Below are 22563 nucleotides of genomic sequence, written 5' to 3'. Positions count from 1 at the left end.
TATCCTAAGGAGATACTACTCCTGATATCACAGTGCGTGTACAATGTGTCACATTATTCATAACATTTAGGAAGATTTCACTCCTGATATCACAGTAGGTGTACCCCATGTGTGTACACCCTGTGATATATCATAGTTGGCAGTAGATAACAAGAATTGTAAGTTATTTTTCTGTAAACTTAAAGAGCTTGTGAGGTTCTTTAGACCTAAAAAGACCTGAGGATAAGAAACAGGGGTATCTTTGTTTGCTACTCACTTAGATTCAGGATTAAGAAGATGATGAGATGATGGATAATTCAGGAGAGAAAGGACAGAAGGCAGAAAAAAGCGGTATTTATTCCTGCCATTCCCTCTCTTTGATGCCTTTGCATTTTGTAAACTGTTAACAACTTAGATACAAAGTCAGACAAAAGACTGAGGGGTGAGGTGGCCAGATAATTGATTGAAAGTAAATTTGCACCATCTCACTTGGAATGGAGGAAAGAGTAATTTCAGTTTTAGCTAAACAAAACAAAAAAAGAAGTGGGTTTGGGGGGACTTTAGTTCACTCGGTTTTACAGGCTAAGGTTCATGCCTGCTTATCTAATTTTAAAAAGTATCACATTTTTGTTGCACCAGGTTCTCCTCTAGGTGCTTCCCAAATGTTAACTAAATAATTCTCATCATACCTCCATGAAAAGGTAGTATTTTTGCCTTAACCTCTTATTTTTAAAATAGGAAAATTGGGAAAGGAATGATTGTGTAACCTGCCTATATAGGAAGAAGCAAAGCTGGGATTTGAACCCAAATTGTATGTCTCTGAAAGCTACTCTTGACCACTGTACTCTGCTACCTTTCACACTCAGTGGCAATTTTCTTAAGGGTAGGGCTGTTTTTCATTTATCTTTGCGGCACCCAGAGTCCCTGCTACACTATTTTTCTAAGCATCTATTGAAATGAAGCATTGTTAGTACCAGGGACAGTCCAAGTAGCCAAAGGATACTCAATAAATACATAAAAAAGTGAAAAAGGCCTCCAAGAAATGTGGGAGATTGCCCAGGTCCACTGAGGAAGTGCCATTCTGTTTTCTTTATCATAAACCACTTGCACTCTGGTATAGAGATCTGCAGTGTGAGCCTGATCAGAATTTAAGTGTATTAGTTATACAAAAATAATATTTGTATTGCACTTTTTTTGGTGGAAAGTTGTATTGCATATTGTAAGCAAAGTGGTAAATGATCCCATTAGACCTGAGCTAGAGTTATAAGTGAAAGTTAACAAAGCAATAAATACCACAGTGGAGCCACATTTTATGAATGTGATGAATGTTTGTCATATGGCCTCTCTTACATCTCAGCACTTTAAACTTTGTTTGGTTTGTTTACTTTATTTTTCTGGATGCCTTGGATAGTTGAGGAAACACAGGGAGTAAGCCAGCAAAACACCACACTAAGTGGTTCCAAGCTGCTTGTGGTCAGATATTAGGGTAAGTCATCTGTTATTCCCTCAGATAATCAAATGAAACACACAAGGTGTACAAGCACTGTGATATTGGGAGTGATACCTCCCTGGAATATTATGAACGGCATCACAGAATGTACACACATGGTATACACCCACTGTGATACAAGGAGTAATATTATCCCCAGGATATTACATATAGTATCACACGGTGACACACATTGTGTACAACCACTTTGATACTAGGAGTAATATATCCTCAGAATATTACGAATAGTATCACAGGGATATCTTCCTAGGATATTATGAATAGTATCACAGGGTCTACACAAATGGTACTCGCTTAATCTAAGCGAGTACCTTAATCTAAGCGAGTACCTTAATCTAAGCGAGTACCTTAATCTAAGTGAGTAGCAAACTCAGGTCTTTTTAGGTCTGAAGAAACTCACAAGCTCTTTCTTTAAGTTTACAGAAAAATAACTTACAATTCTTATTATCTACTGCCAACTATGTACTACTACTTGAGAACAAGAGACCTAATTTTTTTTTTCCTTCTGGGACACTTCAAACTCTGAAGTCTGATGAGTGTAGCAGCCTATACCGCTTTGCAAGTTCTTCCCTCTCTGCCTCCAGGGTCCCAATCCCAGAAACAGCAACTTCTATTCTGTAATCATTTCCCCTCTATTGTTCTTTCCTCCCCAAACCCCGAAGAGAAATTTCTAGTGATAGAAAGGGAGAATCTCTCTTTAAACCACTAATATTTTGTTTAAACTCTGAAATTCACTCCATTCCCCTGAGGGCTTTTGTTTTTTTGTTTGTTTTGTTTTGTTTTGTTTTTTTGATGGAGTCTCACTCTGTCGCCAGGCTGGAGTGCCGTGGTGTGATCTGGACTCACTGCAACTTTTGCCTCCTGGGTTCAAGCGATTTTCCTGCCTCAGCCTCCCAAGTAACTGGGATTACAGGCACCCACCACCACGCACAGCTAATTTTCGTATTTTTAGTGGAGACAGGGATTCACCATGTTGGCCAGGCTGTTCTCAAACTCCTGACCTCGTGATCCGCCTGCCTCGGCCTCCCAAAGTGCTGGGATTACAGGCATGAGCCACCACACCTGGCCAGGCTTAATAATTTGCAAACAAAAGTCAGGAGAATCTCTTGGTATGTGCTTTCCCTTCTGTCATATCCTTCCCTGGAGGCAAGGCTCACCTAACAACCTTGCTGCTGGAATGGGAGACAGGGAAAAAGGAAACAGGAAGAGATGATACAATGGTGAGTTAATTGTTCAGAAATGCTATGCAGAAACACATATGTGCACAAATAACCATAATGCAAGGCAGCATGTTCAAAGTGTTGTAAGAAAAGAATATAGAATAAACTATAAAATTTTTAAGGGGACAGCTCCCTCTGAGTGGAGCTGAGAGTATGTAAGGAAAGGCTCCAGAGGATGTAGCATTCCATGAGGGATATGACTGGCAGAGGTGGATAGGAGAACATCCTGCATAGGGTTGGGGCAAACACTCAAAGCCAGGAAAATCCACTGTGTTTTACACAGGGAAGTAATTCAGTTTGAAAACTCAAAACTCCATCCCTGACTGCAAACAAAACTTCAATTTAGAATAAACCATCATAACCAATTATCCCTAAGTCCTAGTGAACCCAAAACATTTTTTTACCATTGCCGAAAACAGGCATCTAGGGACCCCAGAATAAATCAGGCTATAAAAGGAGTCAAAAATGATTCTGGGAAACCTTTTCTGTCAGTTGGTTTGATGTATGTGTCCATTAATTAAAGAGAAGCAGGCCCCGGTTGATGTGTATAAGAATAAAAGGAGTTCTGCTGTATGAGACTATCATGTTTGACTTCTGATTTATTCTAAGGTTACAGAAAAAGAACTTAAAACTCTTGTTCCCACTAGTCCTCCACTGCCAAGCACAACATCTTCCAGACACAACGCAAGGGAATTGACTCATGCATAATAAATGCTTTTTCATTATGACCACTGCATCTTCCTGACCCCAGTGGCTCTACACAGTATGTGGTACTGCAACATTATGAGTAGCGCAATTTATTTCTTCCCCAAAATACCTTAAGGTATGTGCTTTTATCGGTCAGTTTGTCCTGTCATTTCCTTTAGATGTTAAACTTGTCTATACTTTGTTCTCTTACACTTTTTATAGGGTTATTTAATCTTGTTTGAAAGAAAACATGAGAAAATTTTTTGTGTAATGGAATAAGCAAAAGGGGTTTCTAAAGGAGAGAGAAGGTTTCAAGGTTAAGAAAAAACTATGTGTTTAACCAAGAAATGCATTTAAATATTATGTTATTCACAAACATATTTCAATGTGCAATTATAGAGAAAAAAACCTGATGTGCAAAATCAGTCTCTTACTACTGGAAAGAAATGGAATTTTTCCGCAATAATGGTCTTTTAAGTTTTTTCTCCTTATATCTTATATCTCAGTACAAACACGACATTTATCTGTCATCACTGGGTCTTTTGGGTTTTGCATTATGTTAGCTTTATCACTTTATCATATTTGCAGATCTTAAGCCCAGCCCACTAGTAAATCTTCTGGAGATTAATAAACATGAAAAACATAGGTAAAATCTAAAATCTTGAAAATCAACAGGGAGGCTGTTTCTATTGGCAGATCTTTTTCTTAATGCTTGAAGGGATTGCCTGATAAGCTAATTTTTCAAAGAAGAAAACTTTTGCTTTCAAAACATAATTTTAATTTCTCAATTACCTCCATGTCTGATTCCTTAGAGTGATAAAATTGCATGTAGAAAGCTCCTAAATGTCTCTCTTTTTCTCCTAAGAAACATAATACATTCTTTCAAAGTCACCACAACTGTTAAGGAAACAATCATTGGACCATAAGTACAAACACTGAAATAAAATTAAGTATTTCTATCAGCATATTGAAGCGATATCTGCACACCTATGCTTGTTGCAGCACTGTTCACAATAGCCAAGATTTGGAAGCAAACCAAGTGTCCATCAACAGATGAATGAATAGAGAAAATGTGCTACATATATACACAATGGAGTATTATTTGGCCATAAAAAAAATGAGATCCTATTATTTGCAACAACATGAATGGAAATGGAGGTCATTATGTTAAGTGAAATAAGCTAGGCACAGAAAGACAAATATCACATGTGCTCACTTATTTGTGGGATCAAAACCCAAAGGCGTAGAAAATAGAAGTATGGTTTACCAGAAAGTGGGAAGGGTAGTAGGGATGGAGTTAGGTATGATCTTATTTATTTCTGGTGTACAACGGTACATGGGTGCAAAAAATAGAATTAATAAGACCTTGTATTTGATAGCACAAGGGGTGACTATAGTCAATTTAATTATACATATTATAATAACTAAAAGAGTATAATTGTTTTGTTTGTAACATAAAGGATACATGTTTGAAATGATAGATACCTCATTTACCCTGATGTGATTATTATGCATTGTATGCCTGTATCAAAATATCTCCTGTACCTCACAAATATATATATATCTACTGTGTACCCATAAAAATTAGAAATAAGTGGCTGGGTGCGGTGGCTCACGCCTGTAAATCCCAGAACTTTGGGAGGCCGAGGCAGATGGATCACGAGGTCAGGAGATCGAGACCATCCTGGCTAACACAGCGAAATCCCGTCTCTACTAAAAATACAAAAAATTAGCCAGGCGCCGTGGCAGGCACCTGTAGTCCCAGCTATTTGGGAGGCTGAGGCAGGAGAATGGTGTGAACCTGGGAGGCGGAGCTTGCAGTGAGCCGAGATCGAGCCACTGAACTCCAACCTGGATGAAAGAGCAAGACTCCGTCTCAAACAACAACAAAAAATTATAAATAAGATTTTTTTTTTAATTAAGCATATATAAGTAAGAACTAAGCATGAAGTATAGACACAGTACTAGGCTCTGCCTCAACTTTAATCCATATATGTGTAGTTCTTTAGGGACAGGGGCTATTAATATAAAAAATGTTATCTCTTTATTTTAATATTAATAAAGAGTGTGGGGGTAAATATCAGGATAGAATGCTGAAACTCTTATAGTCCACAAAAATAAATCTATGTTCACAGTGCAAAATAATTCATTGTACATAGGTGACTGATCCAAAGCTTTTAAAACCTAAAAAGAGTAGTTACTGAGCATATAGCTTGTGTCTAGGATTGTATCTTTCCCAAGTCTTTTGATGAGATGACATCAAAGAGAGAATCAAGTTGTTACTCTACAAGTCTCTGGTTTGGAGGCAAAGCTCTTCCAGTGTCTCTAGCAAAGACCTTGAGTGCCTTGAAGATGTACATTTAATATTTAAATAGAAACAAAATAAGCAATTATTTAGCAACTTTCTCAAATCTTGTAAGTTACCTAGATTCAGCCATCATCAAAAACAAACATGAAGTATTCCTAACCATGTGTGAGAGCATGGACATGAGTATTTGAATATGTGTCCTATGTTTCTCCCTGTTCCCTTTTCTATCTTCCACAAATTGGAGTCATTCATTTGTGCTGCCAAGAATTAGAGAAAATAGCTATCAATCAGTTGCTTCCTCAAGAAACCTAGAAATTTCAGGTCTGTGTTTCTAACATCCCGATTTGCATAGGAACATACTAGAAAGTAACTTCTCCTAAAATAAGTAAAAATATTTCGTTTCTCTCATAGCCCATTGTAAGAATATTCTCGAAATATTGCTTTAACCCTTTAAGTATGAACTAACCTAATTTTCTTTTAATTAAGTACTGTTATTGTCATTATTAATACTTTTTAAGCTTTAACATGTAACCCCTTTATTTCAAAGTTCTATGGAAAAAAAATTATAATCCCTCAATCTGATTTTGCTTTAATAAACCACAGAGAATGACAAACGCAAGTGATTCATTTGTAATACAATTTCCTGAATTTCTACACTTCGGCCTTACAAATCACAAGTATATATGTGCCTTAGCAATTACAAGTAAGTGTCCAGCAAAACTTCAGTTTATGGGGGACACAGAAGCACCCAGCCTTTCCCCTTAAAACATGTAAAATCAAGCTCAGGTGATGTTACCAAAAAAATACACATAAAATGCAAAACTGAATGAAGTATTAAATTATGTTTTCCTATCTAGGCAATACCATCAGGACATAGGCATAACTTTCTTATTTGCTTTATATGGAAATCATAAAAGCTTTGTAATAACTACATAAAGGTCACATGACAAATAGGAAGGTTTCTTGTGTCTTCATTTTCAACTCACCAAGGAAGTTTTTCATTGACAAAGACATGAGTACTGGGTAATATAGCAAGGCTGTACGGCTATAGTGAAGCCCTTTTCCACCAAACCCCATTACACCTGTTCCGACTGCTTAACAGCTGTTACTGCTGATGTTTAAAACGTCTAAAGATTTCATGGTAATCTGCTTCCTCCAAGAAAGCTCTGTTACTTTTTTTTTTCTTTTTCACTCTCCTTCCCTCTGGGAAACTTCTTATCTTATAAAGTGGCTGCACTTTTTCGCTCTACTCTTTTCTTATCATCTGCCTTCTGTCACAGCCCAGCTGGGAATTGATTGAAGGAAAAAAAGTGAGAGCTAGAATTGTTTCAAGTCATTTTCTTCTGAGCCTCAGGACACCCCAGGAACTGCTTCATATACTTCTCACCTCCTTGCAACCTTCTCTCATCTTTCTCTAGTACCAGTCTAATACCACAGAACAGCATGTGGCAGCCTGTCACCAAAGAAAACACGTGGTCCCAAACCCCATTATCACTATGACATTTGATGCCCTAGACAGTGTGACTAATACATTGCCTTTGCCAACACTTGTCAAGTCAAGAAAATTATAAAATGTAATCAAGTTATCCATCTTTGTCTGTGAGTGGTGCAGTGTCTGTCTACTACTGTAATTACACGGGATGTGCATACTGAAATAAAAGAGATTGGCTAGGTATCAGTGAGCCTCACCTTCAGTCTGCTTGAAATGTCTGCTGAGGACTCCAAACCTGAGCATTTGCCCTTCTCCCTCTTTACTAGAAGTAGTCTATTGGTTACGATGAGGATAAAGAAGGGGTTTATAGCCAAGAATTCTAAACATGGAACAGAAAATTTGAAACAAATATCGTATTGGCTACTATTTTTCCTCCAGCCAATTCCAGCAGAGAGAAGCAAGTGAACCAAACACCTAGAATTGGTACTTTTAATGTAAACTAAAAAGTGTCTTTTTTATTAATCATATTACTATTGATATAAAGACCCTAAAGTAGAGTTATGGAGGCATGGATATGTCCATAGGGTGAGAATCATTGAGAGAAGGAACTATTGCGACCATTAAAGCTAATAGTCCACAAGGATGAATATAAAACCATGCTATGTTCTATGAAGACTATATATGTATTCTAAACCAAATAAGCCTTGGACGTTTCCAATAGCTACAGCAAAAGTAAATAAAGTAAGGATAACACTCTTGTGGAAAAAAAAGAAAAAAGAAAAAGAAAACTGGCAAACATGCATGTTGTTGAATTATATTTGTTTTTATCTACAATCTTTTTTATTCACTAGCTTTAAGTGAAATGCTTTCAAAATTCATTATAGGCTTGAGGTTGGCTCCTTTATGTAAAGTGATAAACTTTTAACTGTAGGTATTGCTTTCTGAGAAATTTTCATTGAGTTTTTAAGCTTAAACTGCCAGAGTTGTCACTGCCTTTATAAGGAATTGAGCAAGACTGCAAATGCTTTCTAGTTATTAGAATTTGAATGCATTGGAAGCACAATGAAAGCAGAGTCCAACACATTGGCAGACGGTAGAGGGAAAATGAGAATATGAATGTTATGCACTGAAGAGTTCTCACTAGGTGTACGGGGAAGGAATGTAAAACTACTTACTTTATGTTTTAGCATTGTTATTTTTTCCATGAGCCGGGGAAAAAAATATTTATTAACATTGTCTCTTACATTTCCCTAATTTACAAATAGCGTATAATAGAAGATCTGATAAGTTGTATTTTAATCCTAATGCTAAGCTGAAGCTTCACACTATTTATAAAATTCTCTACTTTTCCCCTGCTGATTCTGTATTACCTCATTTCTTCAAGATTTTCAATTCATGGATGTTATTAACTTGCCTGAGTGTTTTGGAAGAGACTACCAAATAATACCCCAGTATCTATCCATTCCTTCTGTTAAAAAACAAAACAAAACCTCCTTTAATTTCAGTGGGGGCTAATGGCCTGCAAGGAAGGCACTGTATTTCCCAACCTCCCTTAAGGCAAAGTGTGGTTAAGGTCTTTTGGGAAATGGGCAGAAATGATGACTACATCTTCTTTCTTAGAAGCTCCAACCACTCTCTTTCCCTCTCCTATAGTCTTGAATGCAGACATGGTGCTGGAGAGATAGCTCTGTCCATTAAGAAAAGGGGAACATCCCAAAAACTGGTAGAACAATCAAACCAAAGGAGCCTGGTTCTCGAATGCCCTCCTAGATCAAAGACTTCTGCTTACCCTGGATAATTTGCTTACCCCTGGTCTGTCATATAAGAGAGAAATAAATTTCTACATTGTTTGAATCACTACTTTTGGCTTTCTTTGTTATCGCAACTCAGCTTATACAATTGTCAGTTGCATCTCAGCTATCAATTGCAACTGTTTTACTTTTCCTATAATGCTTACTTTTTAATACTGTAAGTAAAGATTTAAAGAAAAAGTCCACGTGATTAAGATCCAGAAAGAAACAAATAAAAGATGTTGATACTATAAGGAAATTATTTTATATCCATTAACAAGCAACTTAACTGTCTAAGGAAATTCATCAGGATAAATTGCAAAGCTAAAAATAACTATCTAAAATTTAAAATTCTCTATTTATAAAAGTATCCCAAAATTCTTATTTGTGTAATATAAAATTTCACTTAAATAATTACAGTTCCTCAAAATCAGCAAGAGAGATTTTTCAAACCACACATACTCAATAAACTTTCTCAGATATATTGAACAAGAATCTTCAAAAGAGGAGTCTAGATTTGTGATTCTGATATATACAAGAAAAACTTTTTAAAATTCTGTGCCTTGCCTTTAAAAAACGCTCCTCCTAATCTAATGGCAGTAGGTTGTACACTTAGGATATTTGCTAATAGATTTGTATTTATCCTTAAAAACACTTACAATCCTATAACCAAAAACAAACATCTTTAAATTGCTTTTGCGGACTCTGACTACATCTATAAGAGTGAGTAATCAATGGTAGTGATACCAAGGGAAAAAAAAACCTGTGCAGAAAGAAGAATAGAAATTTAACCTCAGAACTTGCTTTATAGGCCTTAGAGAGACGACATAGACAAACACGGTTGTCATTGAGCTTTAACAACAGAAAGACAAATACCACATGTCTTCACTTATAAGTGAGAGCTAAATAATGTATACACACGGACACAGTGTGGGATGTAGACACCAGAGTCTGAGAAAGGTGGGGATGGGAGAGGGTGGGAGGGGGTGGGGGGGTGACTGATGAGAAGTTACTTAATGGGTACAATGTATATTATTCAAGTGATGGATACATGAAAAGTCCATCAACTAATAGGTAATATAGTCATGTAACAAAATTGCACTTGTACTCCTTAAACATATCCAAATAAAAAATCTTAAATCCTTTCATTGATATTTGAAGGACAATCCTCCTACTGTTAACCTACATCTTTTAAATGTAGCTCATATCATTTTTAATGCTCAAATACATGAAAAACTCCAATGCTCAACAGCCAGCTAAAAAGAATAAGATGACAAATATGAATTTAACCATGTAGCAATGAAGTCTTTTGTATATTTATAACCCAGTGTAACTTTATCAAAGAGAAAAAAAAGCCCTGAATACTCTATCATATTCAAGATGATAAAGGCACCAGGTAAAATTCTGTCAGGTACATAATAAACTTATTATTTCTTTCTTATTCCTGCAAACATAATTCCTTTTAGTCTGTCTGACAATAAGAACTCATCTACGTCTCCACAAAATGTGAACATTTCAATAGACATAAAATAATTTAAAGACTGCATTACGGAGATTGAAGACTTCTACTCAAGAGATGATGGAGAACTCAGAAGTGTGAATATTTATGCAAGCTTCAAATACAAGGAAATTGCCAGTACATGAGATTATGTTTACACACAGAACATCCAAATTGGAATTCACTCTGAGCGGAATTCTTTTTTCCGAGTTAGTGTCAACCTAGAGTCAATGAGAGATAAAATAAAATATGGGAAGATGAGGGAAAAGGACAAATTGTACCAAGTCAAATAATAAACACTGAAAAAGCATAGACAACCTGAAGGAAACCGTTCAATTTTGTAAAACTGATGCATTAAAGACTCACACTGTCCAATTTGTCAGAGTTCCTGTCACGCCTCCTGGCACAAAGTAGATTCTCATAGAACATTAGCTTCCTCCCTCCTGCCCACCCTTCGCCTTTCATTCTTTAATAATTTTTATTTGTTCAGTTCCCAGAACTGCCTGCTTCTGTTTGAAGACAATGTAAGCCCTTTTGTGAGCTCTTCATACAATGAGTCATCACAGAATTTTTTGTTACCACATCCCCTCACAGTGTCTTCCCATAATGGGAACAAAGAACACAGACCCTATGCTTGTAGTTAATGCTTCCATGCATACTCTACATTCCCAGAATTTCCTTTTGACAATGGCTCCCTCTTTCATGGATCAGCAGTATACTCTTCTCTATATGTTTTCTCCATCTCCTTTTAATCATATTTGAACTTCTTTTCTAAAACTCTAGTTTTGCCTTCAGAGTGTTTATTCTTCCATTCAATGCCAAACTCATAGCACATAGGTCCTCTTCCTACTGGTTCTAAATGTTTTCCACTTCTCTCTTTAAAATTTATTTTCTGTGCCGATATAAATGAAATTATTACCTCAAATCTCAACGATGATATTTCTAAGTATATTTAACTTTTCTGTAGCATTTAGCTGAAATGTCAAACCTGAAATTTCTTGATTTCCAAAACTCCGTACTATGGTTATTTTTTGTGCTTCAGTTTTCTTTTCTGTAAAGCAGTTTGAACCAATGAATACACTTGAAACACTTACAACAGTACATGGCATATAAAAACAAAACATAGAATATAAAAGCTACTAAATATTTTTTTTCTTTAGTTCTTATGTTTAAAGCATCCTGTCTTCCAAGTGTAGACCCAAAGTCTAAGATATCTTCCCTCTGTTCATTTTATCATTCAAATGGCAGACCATTTATTCTCACAATTCTCCACATACACAACTCCCAAATGCATCTCCAATCTTGACCTCTTTCTTACACCTCTATCCATAATTTTTTCTGTGTTTTTTTTTTGGGGGGGGGTGGGTATGTTAGCATTTTTAAAGTTTTTCTAATTGACAGATAAAAGTGTACATATTTTTTGTATACAACATGATATTCTGACATGCGCATTTTGGAATGGCCCAACCATTCCACAATGAATGCATGCATTACTTCATATGATTGTCAATTTGTGGTGAAAACACTTAAAATCTACTCATTCCATATTTTTGTTTGCCCACTTGAGCCCTTCACTTGTATGTCTTATCAGCTAGGCAAACGCATCAGATCCCAAACTAAAATTCTCTTATTTCCAAACCCAGCTCTCCTTAGGAACCAATTCTACAGATTTTAAATACTTTATTTAATTTTGAATTTCTTAATAACTACACCTGTTATAATATGTAAACTAGTTCTATTTATTCCTATTTCAAAATATCTATGTTATCGATTTTAGCCATTCCTTTAGTTCAGATTTAAGAATTAGCCCATATAGTAGGTAGAACAACAATGTAATTGTTCTTTCCAATAGTCCCTCTTTCCCCTCAAAGCCCTTAACATATCACTGTCGAGCCATTATTTCCGTAGTATGTCTATTACTGTCATTTTTTCTGACATGTAATCATTTCTGCCATGATTCAGTCTACAGTCTCTGCTTTGTAAATGTTTTGCTTTTGCAGGACTCTGTCCCTCTGAAACTTTGCTTCTTACTATATTATGACCTTTACCCTTTGGTCCAGCCCCCAGCCTGCCTTTTTATTCTGCACTATGCTGCACTGTGTTATTCCTTTCACTTCTAGTCACTCTCTTTCTCCTTCTGCCTTCTAATTGATAAATTCTACACTTAATTCAAGGTTTGTTTCCCACATTTATATAAAGCTTTCTCCAACTTATATTGAATTTTGTTTTCCCCAAACCTCCCATACTTAATCCAAAGAAAAAATTGGAAGATTCTGCACAGTTTTTATTTTCTGATATACATGATAATCTATCTTTAGCAATTCATCACCTTCTTTTAAGCATTGATATTGCTTTAGGGTCTTGCTTTAAATTACAAACACATGAGAGGAAAGAGATCAAATGATAGTACATCACATGAGAAAGGGGAATGATTAAAAAGGGATAGAAGTTGGGTACTGTTTATAGATGTGTTCAATTTTTAATAATTCAATGAGTTACTTATTTCTCTATGATTTTCTTTGTGTGTATTATACTTTAATAAAAAAGCTTTTAAAAATAAGAGGACTGTGAAAAAAGAGTATGCAATACATGCTAAGACAATTGCATCTACTTCCCAGTTTTGTCTAAGATCAGTCCTGGGGGCAAGGGGGAGGGACATGGGAAAATAATAATCCACAAGGGTCAACAGGAGTGTTGGAAAAAAAAGAGAACAAGAACCTTACTGATGTCTACCAGGAATTGACCTGAGGAGCAGAGGCACTGCACCGGATGACAGGCACTGATTACGCCTTGAATCTATCTTTATTTGGGGGAGGCATAATTCCTTCAGGCTCTATCTCAGCTTACAGGAGATGTTCCTTAAATCCATCCACTTCCCTTGGCTCTGGCTGATTCTTTGCTTGCCAAAGCCATCTATTACTAACAGATTGGGTTTCCGGCATATATTGATGTCAAAAAAGTGGTGTGGTGAGAAAACAGCTAGTACCAGTTATAGACTGCACTAGATGCATCTTCCTTTATAAATAACTTGGGCACCGGTTTACAAATCAGTCTTTTCAGAGTCTGATTACTGTGAATCAATTCATCAACATGTGAACAACTTAGAAGTGCTGTTAGTTAAGGAAAAACTCTAAAACAGAGAGGAAAATGAAACACAACAGTATAGAAACTATTGAATTATCTGCCTCCTGACAAGTCTTCTCAGCAACATTAGGAAAAAAGCAGGGGGAGGGGAGAATACAAGAAGAAGGATATAATCTCTATTCTTAAAGGTACTATTGAGAAAAGTTTCTTTGGTAATTCCTATCCAGAGGGTACACAAAGTCTACTTTTTTTCAATGAACAATACAGCTTTTGTTTACCCAGTGTCTATTCTACCCTTCATCTGAAAATAGTACTTTGAAGGAATTTTGCTTGAAGGAACCACTTTTTCCTATATCTCAGTCTTTATCATCTGGGTAGAGCAGAAACCATTTCCCTCTTCCCTCAGCACGAGCTGAGATTGCCTAATGAACAGGTTCCATTCATCTAACCAAAATAACTGCCCATGGCCCACATAATTAGGATTTCTGCCCTGATGACAAGCTGATACAAACAATTTAAGGCTGGATTTCCTGATGCCCATCTCACTGCCACAGGAGAAGACTGTGTAAGCCCAACGCTGGAATCAACAGATAGCGTGACCATAACCTTACCATCCATAGTAGATCACTTTTGTCAGGACAAATGCTAACAGGCTGCCAGGAAAACAACATAAACCTAGACTATTTCACATGAACAGGAGTACAGTTACCTGACCGAGAGATGAAGACAGGCAGAATCTTTACAGTAAAAATTGGGCATCTGAATCTACACTCTTAGATTATGGAGCCAATAAATTCTCTATTTTGCTAATGCCAATAGGAATATGGTTCTCTGTCTTGAAATTTAGTTGACTTAGAGAAAGAAGCTACGTTTTTAAAAAATATCTGTCATTAAGAGTCATTCAGTGAGACAATAGAGCCCACAGGCAGGGAACTTGAGGAGGAAAGGGGAACTATTAGATTCACAGGCATCCAGTGTTGATGTCAATTTTGATGTTTCCAATAATTAAATATAAATAACATAATGTGCTTTACGTGCTTAGAAGATATAAGTATGAAATATAATCATTAGAAATTTTAGCAAAACAAATTTTCCTAGGGTGGTGTCTACCAAATCCATTATATTATTAATAAAATGATTCATTAGTGTCCTCCAAGTTAAGATGATAATGACAAAGGTAACACATGGATCAAAATCACTTGATATAAGGCTCACCTTTATTGATTCCATCAACCAACACAGAGCTTCTATAAGAATGTCAATGAACAAGAGCATAAATCAAATGCAGCACATTAGCAAGTGATTTCACTGGTTTGATTAAGCAAAAGTTACTTACAGGTTTATATTCTTTGGTCTTTTTCATTGTAGCATGTTATGTAACATTTACCTATTGGAATTACTGTAAGACCCGATGCAATTATTTTTAAGTCGTTCAGGCTTTAGTAAAGTTAATAAGAATATTATAATCCAACTCTTTTATTTGGATTTTGATGTTAGGTGATAAAAACAGGGTCACACTGGCTGAAGAGCTGCTCTAGTTAGGCCTCTTCTGAGGTGCCTATATTTCGGTCAGATCTTAACAGTCCTAGGGAAGTAGAAACATGAATGTAAATAAAGGAGCTCTGGTGCTGGTGAAAAAAAACCCTGAAGAGAGTCAGCAGGTTTGGTTTCAGGACAAAGAGCTGAATAGCCCTAGATAGGTCAGATAAACTTTATGGGCCTCAGTTTTCTCATCTTTAAAATGGGAGTTTTAAACTATATGTAAAATAGCACTGCTGAGGCAAAAAGGATTACATGTGAGTTGGAATGTAAGGGAGACGTGGGGTTTTTTTTATTTTTATTTTTTGAGATGGAGCCTCACTCTGTCGCCCAGGCTGGAGTGCAGTGACACTATCTTGGCTTAATGCAAGCTCCGCCTCCCAGGTTCACGTCATTCTCCTGCCTCAGTCTCCCTAGTAGCTGGGACTACAGGCGCCCGCCACCACGCCTGGCTAATTTTTTGTATTTTTAGTAGAGACGGGGTTTCACCGTGTTAGCCAGGATGGTCTCGATCGCCTGACCTCATGATCCACCAGCCTCAGCCTCCCAAAGTGCTGGGATTACAAACATGGGCCACCGCGCCCAGCCAAGGGAGATGTTTGAAAAATGGCTTGATGACTATGGAATACTATTAATGTTTAAAACAATTAGATGGATTTATTTATATTAAAATTGCAAGAAAAATGTGCAAGATAAATTGTTAAATATATGCTCCCCAAACCAAACTATATATTGTGTACACACACACACACACACACACACACATGAATTTGAAATGAACTGAGATTATACACAATTGTTTTCTTTGAAAATAAGACATGGATGAGGGGATTCAATGATACAATGGCCTTACCTGTAATATTTGAACTTTTATGAAAATGCTATTTAACTGTACAGTTTAAAATAATGTTTAATTGGTAGAAGATATTTAACCTGTGTGACTGACACAGGGCTAGTGCTAAAAGCAGAAATATGAGATCAGAAGAAACTAGTTTGGGTGTCAGTTCTCAGATATGTAAAGAAGTTAAACAGTTTGGTTTTGTACATGTTGATCTTAAGAACTATATAAATTGATGTCCATGAAGGCATGTATCAACACAAGACTAACACTTGGATAAAAAGTCTGGTCTAGAGATAAACTGGGGACTCTTGTGATTTAAGTCAAAATCATTGTGTGAAGGTGAGATCAAAGGGGAGAAGATTTTAAAATTCACCTCAGAAAAATCTACATCAAAGGAATGAGAAAAAATAATAAAGCGATAGATTTTAAAAGAATAAACATAAAGATAGAACATGAACTGAGAGACAGCATGGCCACAGGATCCACAAAGAGACCAGTCAATGAGGCAGAACTAACTGATGGTACCATGCACTTCCTAGAGCAAGATGAAGCCTGAGAAAAGACACAATTGGACCTGAGAGATCAGGTACAGCAGAATGGAAATTTTCAAAAAGTCATGCTGTAAGGCATAAAGAGTTAAGGAAACGGTAATAAGACAGAAATTACGGAGTGAATAGACTTTTTTTAAAGACTGATAGTGAACAAACAAATAGAATAATAGCTAAAGGAAACAGTAGAGGAAAGAGAAGTCTTCAAGATCAAGATGTCCTTCTTTTACTCAAACGCCCTTGATAGCTTCTCAGGGCCTTGTTTACTCTGGCATGCAGTTTTTCTTACCATCTGGTCCTAGCCCTTTAGCCAACTTCATCTCCAGCATTAGTCTTGAACTTTATAAAATTATATCTTACTGCCACTGTAATTGTTTACTCCCGTAACCGACTTAAAATTTTTCTTGATGCCGTTTTCCCCACTTGAAATACCCTTTTGTCCTAACCCTTATAATCTGGATAATTTCTAGCCTTTCCTTAGGATTATCGGTAATTCACATTTTATATTATACTGTTCCTGGTACAGTTTACAGTAAGCAATCAGTGATAGTTGTAAAGATGATAATAATGATGTTTTTTTTTTGTTTTTTTGTTTTTTTGTGTTTTTTTTGTAGAGTCAGGGTTTCCTGTGTTGCCGAACCTGGTCTTGATCTCCTGGCCTCCCAAAATGCTGGGATTACAGGTGTGAGCCACTGCGCCAAGCCATGATGATGATTCCAAACAGTGATTTCAACTAATTTAGCCCAAAATAGTGTTTATATATACACAAAAACAGGTATAAATGCTGAAATACATGTATTCTATCATTAGCATTATATATATATGCATATATACATACACAGATATACAGATAAACATTACCCTTTTAATATTTGTTAAAGGGCTTTTAATATTTGTTAAAAGTCTAGACAATGTTTCACTATCTCATATTTCTTTGTCTTGACTCTCAAAGTATATTCTAATTTCTTAGAATTCAAGGTAGTGTCATATAACTTTTTCATAATCCTTACTTTTCTAGCTTAATGCGTAAAATAGACCACCAATGAACACCCATTTTAAGAATAAATTTAACTTCAGATTGTTGTTTAATTGAGCTCTATATCCCCAAATGACTATTGTTTCTATTATTTTATGTGCTTTTTTTCTCTTTGCTTGTTCTTTCCTGGGATATTTCCAGAAATAGTTTATTTTACTGAATCTAAGACACCATCAATTTTAAGATGCACTGTCATCTAAATCAGCTCCCGATTTTAAGATATACCATCATTTAAAATCTGCCAGTTGTATATAACATACTATCATGTTATTATTATCACTTACAGGATGCACCCAGATTCCAAATATGCTAAAGAGTGAAAATAAGAAGATGTGCCTCTTAGAATTAATGCAATATGATGGTTAATCTAGGGAATATTTTGTTACAAAATATTGGAAGCTTATTAGTTGGCAATTATTGGGGAAACCTTTATAGGTTCTTTAAATAAAATGTATATTTGTGGAGATAATAATTTCAAAGATGTTAACCTTATATCATTACCTCACAGTTATATCAAAATAATGTATAGAGAAGTTCTAATGAAAATATACATTTAAATCAAAATAATATGGCTGAGACAGATTTAGTGTCAATTCAGTAAGTGCCAATTAATTATAATAAGAACTTTTTCTTTACTTTTTAAAATTACTATTGTCTATGAACTAGAAAAATTCTGAGTTCACCTTCTTTGTTGAAAATACATTCCTAACTACACTTTGTATCTTTTCTATTACATAAGTGAAATTTAAAAGTAACTAAAAACACTAATTACATATCATCTAAATGAAAATACTAAACATGTACTGAATTCATAGAGAAGCATGCATAGGACAAAAAATGGAGAAATATCTTGATGTCATGAACCATTGTTCGTGACATCAAGACAGCAACGTCATCTCCTATAGGAGACAAACCTAAGGTGGGCCACAGCTCATAGCCAGGGGAACTCTGTAGGGCAAATGAAACCCTGTTGATTCTAAACCTTTTTTCCCAATATGAAAGGATATTTTTCTACGAATTATGAGATATATAAACAATGGAAGATATGTTCCAACTGTACTAGACCAAACTTATTGAATTCTTCCTGGAGGTTAGCCAGATGTTAAAAACACCCGTATGGCCTGATGATTAACTGCCATCCAGAGAAGCAATTGTGCAGAACCTCAAGAGAATGGGTTCATCTGATTGGATGACCTGATTTCCTTTTAGGCTAGCAAGTCTTTCAGTAGCTACACAAGGCCTTCAGCCCATCTGCTGGATGTTTCCCTGCAAATTACAAGGAAAGCAATTCTCAAAGGCTTAGTACTAACTAGGGAATCGTTAAAGAGCCTCTGCAATTGCAAGACAAAATTTATCATCAAACTATACTTTTATATTTTTCCTTTTCATAGAATTTTATATTTTCCTGACTGATTTATTTAACTTTTTAAACTAGATTAGGTCTTTCCTAAGCACAGAATTATAAAACATCAGGAACTACCTGCTGTAATGATTCCTTGTCTCCAGCAGGACTTTTGACATTTCCATAATAGTTTAAATAAATGCCACTTGATTGTTGAGGACCTGCCTTTATGTTTGCCAGATGTAAAAGTGTCTTTATTAGTGCAAGCAAATCAACCAAACCAAAATTTTAATCTGTCTAATCAGCTACAGTTCTTCATATAATTCAAACAAACATTCAAGCTCTAAGAATACTAGTGTTGCTGTATTTCTGACCAAACAAACATTTGGATCTTAGCCTGAATTCTTAAAACAAAATATAGACACAGAATACAGTTTTTGAATGCTGCAGAGATTGAGCAAACTGTGGCCTGCAGGCCAAACCAGGCCTATTGCCTATTTTTGTATAGCCTACTAAGAATTGTTTACATGTTTAAATGGTTACTTGTAAATAGTTATAAAAGTACCTACATAATATCCTCATTTTTGTCTCTTGGCCCAGAAATATCAAACTATTAACTATAGGGCCTTTAAAAAATAGTTTGCTGACCTCTGCTATAGAGCATCAAAGTTCGCATTAGAAAGCTCTCTTTGGCTCTATGACTTTATTTCTGAGTGCTTCAGCTGTAAAACCACACAAAATATACCTAGACTAGCAGCTATACAGCCTAAACCTACTGATTTCAAAGTCCCTGCAAAACAAATTACAGGCCTTCTAACTGGAGAAAATCCATGCTCATTCTACATAGAGGCCAATATAATGAAAAATCACCAAGTGATTCTTGGACTCCAAAGCTCTCAAATTCTTAATTTAAAGACTCAGTTATACTTTTTTAATTCTCCAGGACTAGATTCTGTAATAGGTCATCTTAATAATTGATTTCTGTGAACTCCTTTTTCTATAGTTTATCAGTGTAGGAAGTGGGGAAAGGAGACAGATGATTATCATGACATCCAAGCAACTCTCTCTGGTCATGATTAGAATGATGCTTTGTTTCTCCTTTCCTATGTCTTATCAGCCATGAGTTTTTAGGCTTATACCCAAAGGTATTATCTTTTTATATTTCTTCCTAACCCAGTATCCCACCACTCAGAAAAAAAAAAAAAAAAAAAAAAAAAATCCCGTTGATTTTTATCTAGTTTTTATCAAGGACGAAACGCTTTTTTATTTTTATTGTGAATTTTGGTTTGCTTTCTTAACAGATAGCACTTTTGTAAGTGTGTAAGACTTGTCTTGAATTGTTTAGCTAACAAAAATGAGAGGTCTAATTAAAAATAGCACAAACACAACCTGGGATATGATAGGTAGAATTGCTCCAAACACACATAGAGGCCATATCATTTAAAGTGTTGAGCAGAACCAGGATTTAAACTCTGCACTGATGTCAGGCAGAATGGTAAAAATAGAATCAAATCTAATTATCCCAATTTAAGTAACCAACTTTCTAGCACATACATATCCTAATAATTTATCTTAGTAACAAGACACAGTGATGTTTACAATTCCTATTCAATTCAGAGCTTAAAATATTTAAAAAATGAAGCAAATTATATGACGATGAAGCCTAAAACGTAGGTACCAGTAGGAAAATCTGGGCCTGTTTTATATGCATAATGAAGAGATGACCTTCAAAAAAGAAATAGAATATATTAATTCTAACAAGATAACATTATTTAGAAAATACTTGAATATGTGTAACTGCTTCCATGCCCTTGGGAAAAAAATGTAAATACAACGTAGAGCAATCAAATCGATTTTATAGCCATCTATGAGGCAATCTCAACCTTACTAACATTAACTAGCCTAGATTAGATACCAAATACAAGAAAATAAAACAAGATTTAAGATTCAAAAAGAAATTTAATCTGAGACTTAGAATAGGCTAAAAGGTCACACATTGCATCACTATATGCTCATTTAATCAGCCACCAGTTTCTGAGCATGTGGAAGTGGTAATAGCAAATCTTTTCCAAGTGATCTCATATATTTAGATGCTTTCTATTCCCTATATCTATAAAACAAAATGAGGATAAAATCATTCAGGAAACGAGTTGCTCACATGGGCGAGGAAACTGTAAGAGACCTCGCCAAACTTTAACAGCTATTTACTATGAAATTGCCAATGACAGTTGGTGCCTCACATTCAATATTACACTTCGTGGAATGTGTCCCTGTCTTTTGATATGTGAAAAAGTAGTCATTAACCACAAAGAAACAATCAACTCACCAACAGGGTGCTGCTCCGAATCTTAACAGGAAGAATTAAACATTCAAGTGGAAAATCTCACAAGATAAAAGGAAGAGTGCCATCTTCTGTTCTCCAAAGGGATGCTGGATTCATTTAAACAACAACAACAAAAAAGAAATAAATAAAAGAAAAAGAAAATAACCAAGTCTTGAGCTCCAGCTGAGATCCTATTGAAATTATCTGAAATATTCCAAAAGGAAAAGGTTTCTGCTTTAGAAAAATCATCCCCAAATCCTGAATATTTATCCAATAAAAGAAAGATGATGACTGCCTTTCTTATACAAGTAACATGATTCCATGTAACCCTATTTTTCTGTAAATAAAATATAACAGGACAATGTCTTTGTTTCCAGATCAGACAGTAGGAGACACCATCAAAATGGTCCTGCAACACCACTATATCACAGGTAAAGTTTCTGCTTTATGAGATTTCCCTTCGTTAAGTTATCTTTTTTCTTTATTTGTTTGTTACTTTTTAATCCAAAAAAAAATATTGAATCCTATGAATAATAGCTACCATGTTTTCTGCAGTTTAAACTGATTCTTCAATTAAACACTGATGCTTATGATCAGAGCAGGTATATTTATCGTCATACTATTTAACCTGAAAGGGAAAAAATGTTTCACAGTGATTTTAATCAACCACTAAAAAATATTTCTTACACAGAAAAACACTCTTTTAAACATAGCTTTCTTAGTCTGTGTAATCATCAAGGTCGTGAATGGGGTTTTTTACAAAAAGCTTTGAAAATAATTAGGTTGCTCTTTTGAAAATAAAACTTTGAATTTATGATATATGTGATATAATTATACTTGGCCACAAAAGAGTAGTGTGTGTTTATATTACCTGTATTTCATTACCTATACTCTCCCTTTAGCTATGTGCTACTGTCTAGAAATAATAAACCATCATCTACAATTTTTAGCACTCACATATCATTAATATTCAGGCCAGAATATCCATTGGCCATTGCTATGTGCTGCTCTGTTGAGGTCCAGTGATCAAAATAACAAAGAACTGCGTGTTCACTGAAAGCAGAAAATATTGGAATGCACTGCAGGTCAGAGAATAGCAAAAAGGGAGAAATAAAATGTTCAGCTTCGTTTGCACTTATCATTGCAGAGTGTGTATTTCTTCATGCACAGAGGATCATTCCCGGTAATGTTTTTAAGGGAATATTAATGTAAAAAGAAAGATCCTGGAGAATTAGGGGATATCAGAAATTCAAAGGCAAGCATTAGTTTGCGGTTGCCTCTTTATGGAGGCGGCTACTTCCATTCTCTTTGCAAAGTGGAATTCCTACAACAAACGCACTAAGATCTCTTTCTTAACCAAATCGTACTTTTAGATTTTATAAAACTTAACTTCAACATTGTCCTGAGGTCCCCAGTCTCAGTTCAT

The sequence above is a fragment of the Macaca mulatta genome, chromosome 6 (assembly GCF_049350105.2).
Source record: "Macaca mulatta isolate MMU2019108-1 chromosome 6, T2T-MMU8v2.0, whole genome shotgun sequence".
In the NCBI taxonomy this organism is placed as follows: domain Eukaryota; kingdom Metazoa; phylum Chordata; class Mammalia; order Primates; family Cercopithecidae; genus Macaca; species Macaca mulatta.
The sequence above is the reverse complement of the archived record's forward strand: the minus strand, read 5'-3'. Positions refer to the sequence as shown.